The sequence below is a fragment of the Sorex araneus genome, chromosome X (genome assembly GCF_027595985.1).
Source record: "Sorex araneus isolate mSorAra2 chromosome X, mSorAra2.pri, whole genome shotgun sequence".
Lineage (NCBI taxonomy): Eukaryota > Metazoa > Chordata > Mammalia > Eulipotyphla > Soricidae > Sorex > Sorex araneus.
This window is the reverse complement of record NC_073313.1, coordinates 64,178,086-64,194,276: the sequence shown is the minus strand read 5'-3', so window position 1 is coordinate 64,194,276 and position 16,191 is coordinate 64,178,086. Positions and strand designations below refer to the sequence as shown.

Genomic DNA, 16,191 nt, shown 5'->3' with positions numbered 1-16,191 from the left:
ACTACTCTGCTAATTATCTGTTTTCTGGACAGTATCCACTACCAGGCCAAGAGCTCCCTCAAGGAGAGGCCTGCATGTTACTCATTGATTTCCCACTGCACCCAAAACAAAACCTAAAAATGTCAGAGAATCACTTGGAAACAAATTATACATGAGTTGAATCTAACTTTGCATTGGAATGCCTCTTATGAAGTCTCTTCAAAAATATTTTTGTTGGGATTGTCTGAGAGAAATTTCAGGTGCTCATAATTCTCTCCTATTTCAGCCACTGACTTTTAGAATTAATTAAAGAAAGAATCTATTATAAAACATCCTGTGCAAAGAATCGAAAACTCTCCAGCACTAGTTCTATTTAATTAGAAGGAAGTGATTTTCCACTTTTCTTAAAGAATGAAACTTCCCCCTTTTCCCAATAGTTTTAATCCACAACTTTGATTTAACATATGTGTACATTAATGCATCCTTAATAGTTCTCTGGCAATGGTTTGGGTATCCCAAACAACCATTTACCAAATAAAGGTGAAGATTTAAAATATACATTTAAGACACATTCGTTACTATGTCTGTCCTTCCCCTCAATATTCCTAGGATCCACTCTCCAGGCACTTTCAGATTATTTCTGAAAGTGAAAACATATATTTAGAACCTCCAGTTGTGAACCTCCAAATCCTGATATTAGGGTACATTCCACTAACTGTCAAAACTTAATAACACTATTTGGCCCATCTTAAAGGAAAGAAAATGAATGACTCAGTCAATGAACATTTGTTAAATTCTTGGAACCTATTCCAGGCCCTATTCTGTAGCACTGTCTGTAGCACTGTCTTCCCGTTGCTCATCAATTTGCTTGAGCGGGCACCAGTAACGTCTCCATTGAGAGACCTGTTGTTACTGTTTTTGGCATATCGAATACACCATGGGTAGCTTGCCAGGCTCTGTCGTGCAGGTGGGATACTCTCGGTAGCTTGCCGGCTCTCCGAGAGGGACTGCGGAAGCGAACCCAGGTTGACCGCGTGCAAGGCAAATACCCTGCCTGCTGTGTTATCGCTCCAGTCCAAATATATTTGGCCCTATTCTAGACACTGGAAATACAGCAGAAAATAATCATACAATCACTTTATTCTCAAGAAGTTTATATTTTAGAGCATTCCACTGATCCTGTTTCAGAGATTTAAGCAACTGCTTTGTCTTTGTCACTTGGTACTTTCAGTGAAAGTTATCAATTCATGTACTATATACCTCCATTCTCACCTATTTGTACAGGACTCATGCCTAATCAGTTTCTCCCCACATCATCAATTTTCTTTTCTCTACTAGATCATTTTGGCCAACATATACATGTTACAACACATACACATTCCAATTTAGTAAAAATACTGCCAACATCACATTCTCTCTAGTCACCATTCTTTTCTTTTGCCACTCTGTCATATAAAAGTGCCAGAAAATACTCACATTCTCTCCTCCTGAATGACTGGTCACTTTTTCTCATCCCAGTTTTCCCGAAACCCATTCACATGAACAGTTTTCTTCCACTAGAATGGCTTTTGTTAAGGCCACCTATAACCTTGATTTTGTTAAACCCAGTTATCAACTCTGTCTTTATCTTGTTTGATCTGCCAGAAGCATTTTACTAAGTTGATTAATTCATTCCCTTTGAAAGCTGTCTGTGACACTACAGTTTCCTGAGTTTCAACTTCCCTCATTCTCCATTTCATCTTAGTTACTATTGTTGGTTTGCCTCCTCCTCATTCCTTATTTATACTTCATTTGTACTCGCTTTATGCTTCTACTGTCAAAGCGCATGCCTTTAGATGGTGTCTATGTGTCAGTCAGTCCCCAATGTCTGTATGTAACCTAGACCTCTCCTCTGAACCCTATTTTCATGCATTCTTTTGCCTCTTGAATATTTCTGGATATCTAGTAGACATCTTGGAAGGGGTTGTGTTTTTCCAGATTTTTTTACTGCATTTATGGGGTATTTCTGTATGAAATTCCAACAGCAACTAATGAGTGTAAAAATAACATTATAATTCAAACAACTTTGTGAACATGATAAAAATTCATAGTAGCATCAAAACTCAAAACAAAACAAATATGGCAGAGAACTTCAAGAAGGATTAATTGAGAAGTGAAGAAATAGTGCAGTGGGTAGAGCACTTGTCTTGCATGCTGCCATTCCAGGTTTCATTCCCTGGCAATACACATATTGTCCTGAACACTGCCAGAGGATTCCTGAGCACAGATCCAGGAGTATTCCCTGAGTCCCCTGGATGTAGCTCAAAAACAAACAAGAAGATTATTTACTTAAATCAATTTCAACCATTGCTTGTTTTTATACCAAAAATTATTTTAATATTGACAAAAGCCACAATTTTTGGTAAAATTCTAGCACTGAAATTGATTAGATAACAAAACTCCAGTGTGAAAATCAATAAGTATAAGGAAAAAATCATTTTTTTTTGCTTTTTGGGTCACACCCAGCGATGCTCAGGGGTTACTCCTGGCTTTGCACTCAGGAATTATTCCTGGCAGTGCTTGGGGGGCCATATGGGATGCTGGGGATCGAACCCGGGTCGGCCGCGTGCAAGGCAAATGCCCTACCAGCTGTGCTATAGCTCCGGCCCGGAAAAAATCATTTTTATGTGAAAATTATTATATCTATTTACGAGGTTGTTAAGTCCACTTCTATGAATTTATTTTGCTGTTTGCTGCTAGTTGGATTCTCTATTTTTATTTTTGTTTGTTAAGTTTAGTTGACTTCAATGTTACTTTTCCATCTAATTTGGTGTGCCCTTACTGGATTTTCAGTATTGAGAAATTAGGAGGTTTCACTCAGCTTCGAAGTTCAGAGACTTTAGGATCAATGGTTTGGGCCAATGAGTTGACATGACAGAACTTGTGAGAGGTGAATGTGGCTGCTGAGCTCATGAAGTACTGGGTTGTGGGGAGGCTATCCACCCCAATCCCAAGAAGACCCCAAATTTCTAACCTGTCATCAGGGTACCTGTATTATTCCCAGTTTGTTGTGTCTGCAGAGTATATATGAAACACTGGAGTTGAGCCATTGGTGTGACTACAGCAGTGGGGTGTGGGTGAAGCTGCCAGTTCTTCTGCAGATCATGGTCTTGGCCTACCCTCCTCTCGAAGGTCCCTTGGAATTTTCAGCTCCTGGGACTGGTGTTCCCATGAATTTGTAGCTGCTTAATTCATCTCCCAGGAGATTTAGCTGGGAATCAGTAGAGCAGGGCCAGTTGGTGAGTTGATATGGTAGCTGTCACATAAATCTTAAACATTAAAAATGAGTCAGTTGATCTCTCTATCCTTCATGCTCCAAAAAGGTCCATTCAGTAGTGTTCTGTAACTCGGAATTAATCCTATTCTATCATCGCTTCATCAAAAAAATCCTCTCAAGATAAGTACCAGGAGGATTACTCCACAGCTTAGAAGCCAGCCTTGCATGCTGGGGGAAAAGGCAGCTCAGGTAGAGAAGGGACCACCAAGTAAAGAGTGCTAGGATGGCCCATTCGGGATGGGAGATGCAGGCTGAAAGTAGACTAGACCGAACATGATGGCCCCTTAATACCTCTACTGCAAACCACAACACCCAAAAGGAGAGAGACAGCAAAAGGGAAAGCCCTGCCACAGAGGCGGGGTGAGGTGGGGCGAGGATGGGGTGGGGGTGGTGGGAGGGATGCTGGGACCATCGGTGGTGGAAAATGGGCACTGGTGGAGCGATGGGCACTCGACCACTGTATAACTGAAATGCAAGCACAAAGGTTTGTAAGTCTGTAACTATACCTCACAGTGTTAATATTTTTGTTAGTCTTAAAAAATACTAACAATTTTTTAAAATCCTTTCAAGTTATGCTTCATTTTTTCTTCTATACTGTATTTTTCTCTAGCAAACATATTTAGCATATCCTTTAAAATAGATCTAGAACCTGATCATTGATCTGCCCTCTACTGTTTCTCTATTAGCCAAGCCAGCATCCTCTCCTGCCAGAATTACCATTAACAAAATATCCTTTGAAACGACCCACTTGTGTTTACCTTTGCCCTTGGCAGGTTGTTCTCTTCCTAGTATCCTGTCATCTTATGAGAATGGAAGTCAGACCCTACCAGTTAATTCTGGGGATTCTCTAATTACCACCTCTCCTCTTTAAAGATGTGTTTTATGCAATCTCCTGAGAACTCTTTCCCTGTGTCTTCTATCCAAACTACTTTGCTCAGAGATATTCCAGCGGATTGCTTGTGCCCCTGTCTCTTGATCTCATCCAAAAGCCACCTTCTCAATAAAATTTTTCCTCACAATGTACATTTAAAACAGTAACTTTTGGGGCTGGAGCAATAGTACAGCGGGTAGGGCGTTTGCCTCGTACACAGCTGACCCGGGTTCGATTCCCAGCATCCCATATGGGCCCCTGAGCACCTCCAGGAGTGATTCCTGAATGCAGAGCCAGGAGTAACCCCTGTGCATCGCCGGGTGTGACCCAAAAAGCAATAAATAAATAAATAAATAAAACAGTAACTTTTTTTCCCCACTCTCCCTACTCTTGTTTCATTTTTATCCAAAGAACTTTCCATCAATTTACATACTATATATTTTACTTTCTTATGTTACACCCCCAATAATGTAAACATTAGTCAGGGCTTTGTATCTGTTTCATTCATTGCTGATTCCCCAGAGCATAGAGCAATGCCAGGCCCATGATAGGCATTCAGTAAACTAGTTATTGATTGCTTAAATGAATGAATGAACATTTATTTTTATCCAGCACAGAAGATACAGTAATCAGTGAGATATGGCTCTTGCCCCAAGATGCACTCAGTGCAAAGAGGAGAAATAAGAAACTTAACAGAATTTTTCTCTTCAGTATGTTAATAGCAATAAAAAAGATGCATGACAAGAAGGCTGTGGGAATGCATGGGAGATATTTAATATATCCTCGTTAAATATTGAATGAAACATTTCCAGTTAGTTTTATTAATAACAACAGAAATACTTCTCCTGAAACACTGACAGCCTCATAATGACTCTTGTCCTTTTTAGTCCTAAGGGGAACTGGAATCTAAAGACATCGTTGATAAAACTCTGTGGCACAGCTCTCTTCTACAAACCCCAAAACATTGATCTTTGTTACTTGTTAAAATCGCTAAGTAAAATTAAACTTAGAGCAATGATAAAATGTCTGCCAGGATATGTAGCTCCCAAGAGAATTGCAATGCGACTTATTACTCTGCATTAAGATGTAAATCACATAGTCCTTTAGGTCAATATTTGCTGAGAGTATATTCCTTTTAGCTAAAGGTGAGTTAGTTTGAGGAAGAGAAAAAGAAAATAACAAAGCATGAGTTGCTGAAATGGAACCTTCTTCCCACTGCCAAAACTTTTCACTGAAGCTGTGTCTGACAACAAAGCAATAGATTGAAAAATGGAAAATTGAGTCAACCAATTGTTCTGCCCGCATGACACATTCTTTGACTTCTTTGCCCATTGAATTGATATTGTGCATATGTGGTGTGAAGGGTAAAAAATAGGCCAGGGGACAGGAGGGTATTATGAAAGCCTTTTTGGAACCAAATTTTTCTTTACATTGTGTGGCTTTTTCCTGAGCAGTGAAAGAATGTGAATCAGCATAGGCAGTTATGTGCCTATTAAAAATACAGCTTTTTGTACGGGGGTCCCAAATATTCCTTGTTTGTTTTCCTTTACATACTGGAAATAGTATACCTTGGTATCTACTATATCTTGTATATTGGCACAGTTTTCATAGAGTCCAATGATATTTGTTACTTTGGAAGAGGGCTGCTTACTTAAGCAGATAGCACAAAACTGTAAAATGAAAAGAACTGAGGAAGTCAAAGAAATAGTACAGAGTTAATTCGAGTACAGAGATCATTAACTACAGAGACAGTACAGCTTTCTTTGTACATGATCCATCTTGGTTTGACCCCTGGTGCCTCATGGTTCCCTGAGAACCACCAGTAGTGACCTGTGGGTAGAGAGCTAGGAGTATTTCCCAAACACCACAAGGTATGGCCTCTAAATCCCCACCACTCAAAAGAAAAGAACCAAACAACCAAGGTATTCTTGAGGATGCCTCTTTTGAAGGGACCCATAAGGAAGAGCAAGAGATAGAATAGCGAGAGAGAAATTGGCAAAGTTGGAAGAGTGGTCCATTTTAGTAAACAAGAGAATTGAGGATTTATAATAGAGTTGAACAGTCTCACATACCTCTGAAAGATTAAGATAAGTGCTAGTAGAAAGGTGGAAGAAACCTCCTAAATAACCACCAACTTTTGAAAAATGTGATATATCCTCATAATCAAATATTATTCAAGCTTCAAAAGAAGTGAAAAGTCTTCAGAAAAGATGTGTGCAATTTTACATTTGTTGCAACACTATTTACCATAGCCAAAATCTGGGGAAAAACCAATAACAGATAAATGGACTAAAAATGTGGTTCATATGCACAATGAAATACTACTCAGCTATAAGAAGAAATAATTCAATTTTCTACTATGCAGATGGATCTGGAAAGTATTGTGCTTAATAAGGTTAGTCTGAAGAGGGACAGACAGATAATGATCTCTCAGATATTGGATATAAAGAAACATAGTAAAGAAAAAATACTCAAAGGCAACAGAAACAAAATTTGTCTTTCATAGGAAGCATATCATAGTAGGATGGATAGGGGCATAAGACAGTGGGTGGCACCAGAACATGATGGTGGAAAGGGTAAGGTGTGGTGTTGCAATGGTTTTTGCCTGAAACCCTGCCATTATCAATATTGTAAATCATGGTGCCTAAAATAAAATAACAGGAATGCAACATTTAAATATGTCACCACAGAATCTTAAAATATTAAGCTAAGAGAAGGAAACTAATCCCAAGAGAGCTGATATTGTATGATCTCATTTATATGAAATTTCTAGAATAGGCAAATTCATATAGACAGTATATTAGTGGCTGCTAGAGACTAAAGTGTAACGAGAAACAGGAAGCAAATGCTTTTGGTACAAGGTCTCCTTTAGAGAGTGATAGAAAATATTTTGGAACTAGAAATGATGGTTGCACATGTGAACGTACTTAATGTAACTAAATTGTATACCTTAAAATAGTTAATTTTATGTAAATGTGCATTTTAGCTCAATAACAAAAATAAGATGAAGTCTGAATTTAGTCACTGAATTGCGCATAATTAAGAGTTTTATAAGAATGGTGTCCTTTATAGGATGGGAAAAGAACACAGACTGCAGCAAATTGAAGCATGTCTGGGTGTTAACAAAAGGGATGTAAGAGAAATCTTTCAAGAAGTAGAAAAATAGGACTGGAAATTTGTTTGTATATGAGATAGGAATATCTTACTTTTCCAATTAATATGAGGAGAAGAATCCTATGAAAAAAAGGAAGGGTTGAAGATGCAGAGGAACGTTGGATATGTGATGGAATAAGGTAACTCTGGACGATTTAGGGATGGGAAGTTCAGTAAAAGCAAAGCAGTAAACCTCAAATGAAAGGCAGAACCACTGCCTCTCTCCCCAAACATGGGAGACAAGAATAAGCAATACCAAGGCAGATGGGGATGTGGAGAGGAAGTTGAGGATATTCCCATCTATTAGCATTTTCTCTATGAGACTGGAAGCAAAAACAATACATAGGAGAATGATTAAAGCTGGCCACTCAAAATAGCCCCATGTGGCTCCTGGAAGCTAATTGACTCGCTTTCCTATAATCTTTAATGAGGTAACCAAGACTGGTCTCCAGAGGCTTTCATTTTTATTTATTCCAATTGCCTGTATTGAAATAATACAGCAACGTAGGGTATACCGCCTGCCCGGCAGAGCCTGGCAAGCTACCCATGAGGTACTATATATGCCAACAACAGTAACCAAAATGAGTCTCATTTCCCTAACCCTGAAGGAGTCTCGAACTGAGTTGGGAAGAACAAGAGGGCTCGTACTAAGCACACGGGGCCAAGTCAAAGGGCGGGAAGGTGCCCTGCAAGCAGCTGGCCACCAAGGTGGTCTGCAAGAGCACGCCAGCCACAGGCAGCGTGAAGAAGCCCAAACGCTACCGGCCCCACAGAGTGGCGCTGCGCGAGATCCGCCGCTACCAGTAGTCCACGGAGCTGCTCATCCGCAAACTGCCATTCCAGCCGCTGGTGCACGAGATCACGCAGGACTTCAAGATCGACCTGCGCTCCCAGAGCTCAGCCATAATAATGCTGCAGGAGGCGTGTGAGGCCTACCTGGTGGGGCTCTTCGAGGATACCAACTTTTGCACCATCCACGCCAAGCGCGTCACCATTATGCCCAAGGACACCCAGCTGGCGTGCCGCATCCACGAGAGAGGGCATCGAGTTTCCGATGCTAAAATCTCAGGGCTGGGACAAATGGAGACGCTACTGGCGCCAGCTCGAGTAAATCGACAATTAACGGGATGGCAGTGCTACAGTGCAGTGCATTATAACTCCCCACGTGAATTACAACTTTGAATTTCAGGTGCTTAAGGCATTAAGTATAATCACAATGACAAAATGATAGTAAATTCAGGGAGCACTCCAATTGTAGCAATCTGATAGTGCGGAAGGTATCCAAAGTTCAGTACCTTAGAGAGTTCATTAAGTTCAATTGGAAAAGATCTAATTTCCAGCTAGGAAACATGGTTGATTATCTGTTTATGCTTAAACAGAGCTACAGAAGTCATTACAAGACTTCTTAGATTATTGATTGATACATTATTTTTGGATTAATTTTGATCGACAAAATCTCATGCTGATTGAGTCTACCTTCCCTTATTTGGGAATCTCCTCAACATGATTGATTTATTGAAATTATGATGATTTAACAAATAGTTCACCTGTACGATCTAGTGCTTTTTTTTGTATGATCTCACTTTAATATGCAGCAGCTCCTGTCTTTTTGAATATTGCTGGGAACCCCCACAAATCAGCCGTTCCACACTCTATGTAACATAATACCAAGGACAGAACTGGGCAGATGCAGGTTTCCAGGAGCAGTGGAAGTATTATTGGGTAATTCAGACAGGAATTTTAATCTCCTTAATTACCATCCCACCCTTACTCCAAAACCACATCAAAGACCACAGGTAAAAACTACATGCTAACTTGGCAAATGCAATTTCAAGACGAAAATTTCAACCCCTCTCCCGAAAGAGTTTGCTACCTCTGAGCCTCTGCTTTATGTACTCTGTGGAGTTACCCATGTACATAACAACACGGAATAATCTTTCTCAACGAGCATTTCTAACAATGGAGCTTGAACATGCTGCTTTGTCATTAGAAAGTACTATAAGCAGGACAGAGTATCTGCTTGAGAGGCTATAAAGAGTTTTGGACAGGAGTTCAGCCTACTTTAACCTTATAGAAATATTTAATTACAAATTCTTTAATTACAATAACAATAGTAGAGTTGAACTGAATGCCAGGAAATTATTCAAGTTTAACTATTCATGTATCTTTGTGCATAAATTTACTTGAAATCCCAATTTTCACTGTCACTGTCATCCCGTTGTTCATCGATTTGTTTGAGCGGGTACCAGTAATGTCTCTCATTGTGAGACTTATTGTTACTGTTTTTTGGCATATCCAATACGCCACGGGTAGCTTACCAGGCTCTGCCGTGCGGGCTCAATACTCTCGGTAGCTTGCCGGCCTCTTTGAGAGGGGCGGGGGAATGGAACACAGGTCGGCCACGTGAAAGGCGAACACACTACCACTGTGCTATCGCTCCAGCCCAAAATCCCAATTGTATAATATAATATTAAGATACTTGTTATCTAGATTTCATTATTTCTTCCTAAATATTATTTATCATAAAATTTATTATGTATCTGTCCTTTGGGCTGAATCGATAGCACAGCAGGTAGGGCATTTGCCTTGCAGGCGGCTGACCCAGGTTTGATTCCTCTGCCCCTCTCAGAGAACCCAGCAAGCTACTGAGAGTATCTTGCCCACACAGCATATACTGGCAAGCTACTGTGGCTCATTCAATATGCCCAAAACAGTAACAATATGTCTCACAATGGAGACATTACTGGTGCCCGCTTGAGCAAATCGATGGGCAACAGGATGACAGTGATACAGTGATACAATGATCTGTCCTTAAAAGAGTAGCTATTTCCAAACATATGTTTAGTATCCCACACGGTGGAGCCTGGCAAGCTACCCATGGCGTATTCGATATGCCAAAAACAGTAACAAGTCTCACAATGGAGACGTTACTGGTGCCCGTTTGAGCAAATTGATGAGCAATGGGATGACAGTGCATTAGAACATTGCTATGTTTAGTATGCAAAGAAGGATTTTTTCTGGAATATTCCATATATTAAAGCTTATTATTTTCAAGAATTATTTGGACCAAACTTTGGGATTTATGAACAAAGTTGCTATTCATAGTGTATTTGAATATTTTATTAATTACATTGTGAGGCATTGTGAATTACAACACTGATAATGATAGGATTTTAGACCTAAATGTACAAATAATACAACCTTCAGTATAGTGTTACCACCCCTTCATCCTACATCCCCAATCCCCAACCATAATAAACTCAGTTCTATAGACCAATTCTCAGGTTCTGTTTCCTTTGAACAAATGTTATATATATATATATATATATACATATATATATATATATATATATTTTATGGGGCTGGGGTGATAGCACAGTGGTTGGGCATTCACTTTCACGTGGCTGAACCGAGTTCGATTCCTCCACCCCTCTCTGAGAGCCCGACAAGCTACCGAGAGTATCGAGCCTGCGTGGCAGAGCCTGGCAAGCTACCCGTGCATATTGAATATGCCAAAAACAGTAACAAAAAGTCTCTCAATGAGAGACGTTACTGGTGCTGGCTTGAACAAATCGATGAGCAACGGGATTTTTTTTAGTGAGTCACAGTGAGGGTACAGTTACAGATTCACATCTTTTCGTGCTTGTTTTTCCCTCTTGCAATGTTCGAGAGCCCATCCCTCCACCAGTGCCCATTCTCCACCACCAATGAAGCCAGTATCCCTCCCTCCCCCCCCCGATCCCATACCCCCATCCCCACCCCGCCTCTGTGGCAGGGCATTCCCATTTGTTCTCTCTCTCTCTCTCCTTTTGGGTGTTGTGGTCTGCAAGAGGGGCATTGAGTGACCATCGTGTTCAGTCTCTAGTCTATTTTCAGCACGCATCTCCATCCCTGCACAAGATCTCCAATCACAGTTTACTTGGTGTTCCCTTCTATATCTGGGATGACTTTCCACCAACATGTGAGGCCCACTTCCAAGCTATGGAGCCAACTTCCTGGCATTATATACTACTATTCTTGGATGTAAGTCTCCTACTCTGTTATTTTATATTCCACAGATGAGTGCAATCTTTCTATGCCTGTCCCTCTCTGGCTCATTTCACTTAGCATGATACTTTCCATGTTGATACACTTATATGCAAAGTTCATGACTTCATCTTTTCTAACAGCTGCATAGTATTCCATTGTATAGATGTACCAAAGTTTCTTCAACCAGTCATCTGTTCTCGGGCACTCGGGTTTTTTCCAGATTCTGGCTATTGTAAACAGTGCCGCGATGAACATATAAGTACAGATGTCATTTCGACTATATTTTTTTGTTTCTCCAGGATATATTCCCAGAAGTGGTATTGCTGGATCAAATAGAAGCTCAATTTCTAATTTTTTGAGAATCGTCCATATTGTTTTCCAAAGGGGCTGGACCAGTCGGCATTCCCACCAGCAGTGTAGAAGGGCCCCTTTCTCTCCAAATCCTCTCCAACAGTGCTTGCTTTTGTTCTTTTGGATGTGTGCCAGTCTCTGTGGTGTGAGGTGGTGTCTCATGGTAGTTTTGATCTGCATCTCCCTGATGATTAGTGATGCAGAGCATTTGTCCATGTACCTTTTAGCCATTTGTATCTCTTCCTTGGAAAAGTTTCTGTTCATTTCTTCAGCACATTTTCTGATGGGGTTGGATGTTTTCTTCTTGTAGAGTTCAACCAGTGCTTTGTATACTCTTGATATCAATCCTTTATTGGATGGGTATTGCGTGAGTATCCTTTCCCATTCTGTAGATTGCCTTTGTATTCAGGTCTCTGTGTCTTTTTCGGTGCAGAAGCTTCATAGTTTAATGTAGTCCCATTTGTTTAACTGTTTTTATTTTATTGCTTAGTTCCGTGTCATCTTTGAAGATACCTTTAGCTTCAATATCGTGAAGGGTTTTGCCCACCTTGTCTTCTATGTACCTTATGGATTGTGGTCTGATATTGAGGTCTTTAATCCATTTTGATCTGATTTTTGTGCATGGTGTCAGGTCGAGGTCTAAGCCCATTCTTCTGCATGTGGTTGTCCAGTTATGCCAGCACCATTGGGCAAATGTTATTTTCTTACTGTTTCTTTATATACTATGTATGAGAGAGGTCATTCTGTATATGTTTATTTCCTTCGGAGTGACTTCACTCAGTATTATATTTTTCAGATCCAATCAGAAAGCAATAAATTCCATGATTTGTCTTTTCTATAACTGAGTAGTATTTATTGAGTATAAATACAAATTTCTTTATCCAGTCATCTGTTCTTGGACATGTATATTGTTTCCAGATTTTGGCTATTGTGAATAGTGTAGTGATGAGTGTAGGAACTCAAATGTATTTTCTGAATAGACATTTGGGGCCCTGGAAATTAGATGCCAGCAAGTGGAATTGCTGGAGCATGAAATTTGATTCTTAGTTTTATGAGAAATTTCCATGTTATCTTCCAAAATGGTTAAACCAGTTCACATTCTCACCAACAGTGGATGAGGGTTCCTTCTGTCCTGTACCCATGCCAATATGGGGCTATTTTTGTTCTTTTTGATGTGACAGTCAGTGATGTGAGACTCATTGCCTTGATTAGCATGAAAATATTTCTATCATATGAAAATATGATAATGGAATCAGAACATTTTTAATATACCTATCGCCAATCTGTAGGTATTCTTTGAGGAAGTTTCTGTTCATCTCTTCTCCTCAATTTTTGTTGGAATTGATTTTTCTTGTTAAGTTTGACAGAGCATCATATATCCTGGGTATTAACCCTTTGTCACATAAGTGATAGGCAAACATTTTCTTCCAGTCGGTGGAAATATCTTTTTTTATGATAATTGTTTGTTTTTCAGTGCAGAAACTTCTTACTTTGAAAAAATCCATTTGTTAAACTTTGTTTACTTTTGCTTGGCCAATAGCAAAGAATTATTGAATATGTCTCTGAATTCAATATCTTTTTTCCCAGTATGAGTTTTGAATTCAGGTCTGATTTCTAAGTCTGTTTGTGTAAAATTTTTTGTATAGTGTGTCATAGGGATCTAAGTATATTTTTTACACGTGACCGAAGAGTTTTCCAAATGGCATATGTTGAAAAGGACTCCCATATCCCAATTCACACTCTTAGATCCTTTTTTTGAAGATGAGTTGTCCATATACCTGGGAATCTTTGAGTTCTCAGTTCTGTAACTTTGGTCTCAGAATATTTTTTTCTCTAGTACCACACTGGTTTGATTTCTATTGCTTTAAAGTATACTTTAAAGTTGGACAAAGATGAAGAAAACACCTTCTTTTATCCTAGGACTATATTAGCTATTGGGGGATTATGATGCAATGTACACTTCAACATTAGGTCTATGTCTTTAGAAAATGTCATGGGTATTATTATTGGGGCTGCATTGAATATCTTGTGCTTTAGGCATCATTGTAATTTTGATAATACCAATCCATGAGCATATGTGTGTTAATCTTCTCATATCATTTCTCCTAGAAGGGATTTATAGTCTTCTTCATATGTCTCTTATGACTCCTGTCAAATTTTTCCTGAGTACTTGATTCTTTGAGTAAAATTGTAAATGGGAGTGGTTTTTAAATTTTCTCTCTGCTCTTCCATCCTTATATAAACACCATGAATTTTTTATATGTAGGTTTTGTAGCCTACCATGTTATCATATAAGTGTATTGATTCTAGGAGGTTTTTTGTAGTTTTTAGGGTTATCTTATTGTAATATGATGTTATTTTCAAAGAGTGATAATATGACTTCTATTCTAATCTGGATATCATTAATATCCATTCTAGACTAGTTGCTACAGTGAGGAGTTTTGTTACAATACTGAACAGTAGTGGCAAAAGTGAACAACCTTGTATTACGGCTGACTTTAGAGAATAGGCTTTCAATTTTACACTATTAATTGGGTTAGCTGTGGGTTTGTAGTAGACAGCTTTAAATATATTGAAGAAAGTTTTTCAATTTTATTGAGACGTTTAAAAAATAACTGATGGGTGTTGAATCTTGTCAAGTGCTTTCTCTGCATATATTGATATGATCGTATACTTTTTACCTTTCCTTGTTTTAATACGGTGTTTATGTTAATTTACTTGTATATATTATACCATCTTTGCATCCCTGGGATAAATCTTACTTGGTCAATTTCTATTTCTACAATGTTTTTTTACATATTGTTTTATTCAGTTTGCTATTTTTTGTTCAGGATCTTTGTGTCTATATTATTTAGGGATATATGTCTATAATTTTTAGTGGTGTCTCTATCTTGTTTTGTTTTGTTTGCTTCATAGAAACTGATTGGAAAGATTCCTGTTTCTTCCATAGAGTGGAAAATCCTGAAAAAGATAGGGAGCTGGTCACCTTTAAAGACTTCGAAGACTTCAGTAGTAAACTCATCTGGGTTTTTGTGTTTAGGAAGACGTTTGATTGCCGTTATAATTTCACTGATAGTAACTTATCTGCTCAGGTGCTCTGTTTCCCTTCGGTTCAGCCTTGGAAAGATATGAGTCCAAAATTTAGCCACTATAAAGAATTATAAATTTTCCCACTATACATTTATTGTTTATAAATAGCCCCAAATGTCTTTAATTTTATGGTATAAAATTTTTCACAGTAATCCCTGATTATAATGTGAATTTATATGGTATCTATTATGGCATCTCAGATCAGACCCTTTTCATTCTTTTCTTTCTTTTTTATAGAATCAACATGAGATACAATTACAAAGCTTACATGTTTGAGTTTCAGTCATACAAATATAGAACACCCATCCCTCCACCAGTGCACATTCTTTACCACCAATGTCCCCTGTATTCCCCACCCCCGTTCCACCCTCCTCCTGCCTCTATGGAAGATAATTTTCCCATACTCTGTCTCTACTTCGGGGCATATGGTTTGCAATACAGATACTGAGAGTCTGTCACGTTTGGTCCTTTATCTACTTTCAGCACACATCTCCCATCCCAAACGATTCCCTCCTACCATAATTGACTTAGTGATCCCTTCTCTATTCTAGCTGCCTTCTCCCCCAGCTTATGAGGCAGGCTACCAACGATGGAGCAGTAATCCTGGCCCTGTATCTATTGTATTTGTGTGTCAGTCTCACATTATTTGTTTTATATTCCACAAATGAATGCAGACATAGAATTACTGCACCCTTTTCATTTCTGACTTGGTCTTTTAAAATTTCCTCTTCTTCCTTGCAAGTCTATCTAACAGAATATCAATTTGGGGCACCTGGGTTGTTTTCCAGATTCTGGATATTGTGAACAGTCCTGCAATAAACATTGGAGTGTAGGCGGCTTTTCTGCATTGTATTTGGGGCCACTAGTGTATATTCCCAGGAGTGGTATTGCTGGTCATATGAAAGTTCAGTTGTGTCCAATTTGTTGCTCTATTTCTGTTAAGCTGTGATTTTAGATTATTCATTTGGGGGCATTTCTTGCTTTCCAGTGAATGCTTGCGTTGCTATAAACTTCCCTCTTAATTTTGATTTTGCTGTGTCCTATATTTCTGGTAAGTTGTGTCTTTACTTTTGTTTCCAGGAATCTTTTGATTACTTCTCTGAGTTCCTGTTTGACCCATTGGTTATTCAGTATTAAGTTTTTTAAGTTCCAAGTGTTTGAGATATTTCCCCCACTTCTATTTGTGATTAATTTCTATTTTCATAGCATTGTGGTCTGAGTGAAAAGATGACGTGATTTCTACCTTCTTATTTTTATGGGGGCATGTTTTCTGTCCAACTTGCCTTCTATCTTGAATAATAACCTGTGTGCACTAAGAAGAACCTGTATTCAGCTTTTGGGGAGAGCTGAATACTTGCCTGCTAGGACATCTTTCATATATCCCTTTTAGCTTCATTACTAT

At 38.9% G+C, this 16,191-nt stretch overlaps 1 pseudogene; it reads left to right on the top strand.

The window, feature by feature from the left end:
- Window positions 1–6,730: 6,730 nt before the first annotated feature.
- LOC101539322 (histone H3.1-like) lies at window positions 6,731–14,863 on the top strand (annotated as a pseudogene).
- Window positions 14,864–16,191: the final 1,328 nt, after the last annotated feature.